The 677-nt window shown below is 38.1% G+C and overlaps 1 non-coding gene across 1 annotated transcript; it reads right to left on the reverse strand.

The window, feature by feature from the left end:
* Positions 1–366: 366 nt before the first annotated feature.
* On the reverse strand, positions 367–421 carry LOC149971793 (U7 small nuclear RNA). Its single transcript, XR_016492124.1, has one exon. It is a non-coding gene; the product is annotated as a U7 small nuclear RNA (small nuclear RNA).
* Positions 422–677: the final 256 nt, after the last annotated feature.

The raw sequence follows: 677 nt of genomic DNA on the forward strand, positions 1-677 counted from the left end.
ATTTGTATGCCTAGCAATCACAAAATGTACATTGTTTGAATCACACTTTCATAAGTATCAGTCAGAAACGACAGTTCCAATAAGCCTCCTATGACGAACAAAAGGCTTGTAGAATCATGACTCTTTCGAGTTTTCAGTACATCGTTCGCCACCATTCGATTGCGCTGGAAATGACTGTATCAAATGAACGAAATGAGTCGAAAGATGAGTTCCTTTAACTGAACGAGTTGAACAGATCTGAGTCAGTAAAAAGAGCCAAACTTCCCATCACTATTTATATGTAGTATATACTATAGTAATTACTGTAGTGTTTTTACTGACGTTACTGTAGTATTGTTTATGTTTTGTTATATTTGACATAGAAACGGAGGCTTTCTTCGTCAGGAAACCTATTGGACAAATACTAAAAGAGCAAATGTTCCATAACCTGTAGGTAGGTAGAACTGTGGTCTGAACAGATAGAGAAGAGCAGAAGCTCTGACCTATAACCTGTAGGGAACACACTATATGGTCTATCCTTGGTATGTAAGTTTCTCACTCATGGGTGGCACACACTATGTGGGAGATACAGTGCCTTGCGAAAGTATTCGGCCCCCTTGAACTTTGCGACCTTTTGCCACATTTCAGGCTTCAAACATAAAGATATAAAACTGTATTTTTTGTGAAGAATCAACAAC

The sequence above is a fragment of the Oncorhynchus mykiss genome, chromosome 25 (assembly GCF_057628025.1).
Source record: "Oncorhynchus mykiss isolate SJ-2025 chromosome 25, ASM5762802v1, whole genome shotgun sequence".
NCBI lineage: Eukaryota > Metazoa > Chordata > Actinopteri > Salmoniformes > Salmonidae > Oncorhynchus > Oncorhynchus mykiss.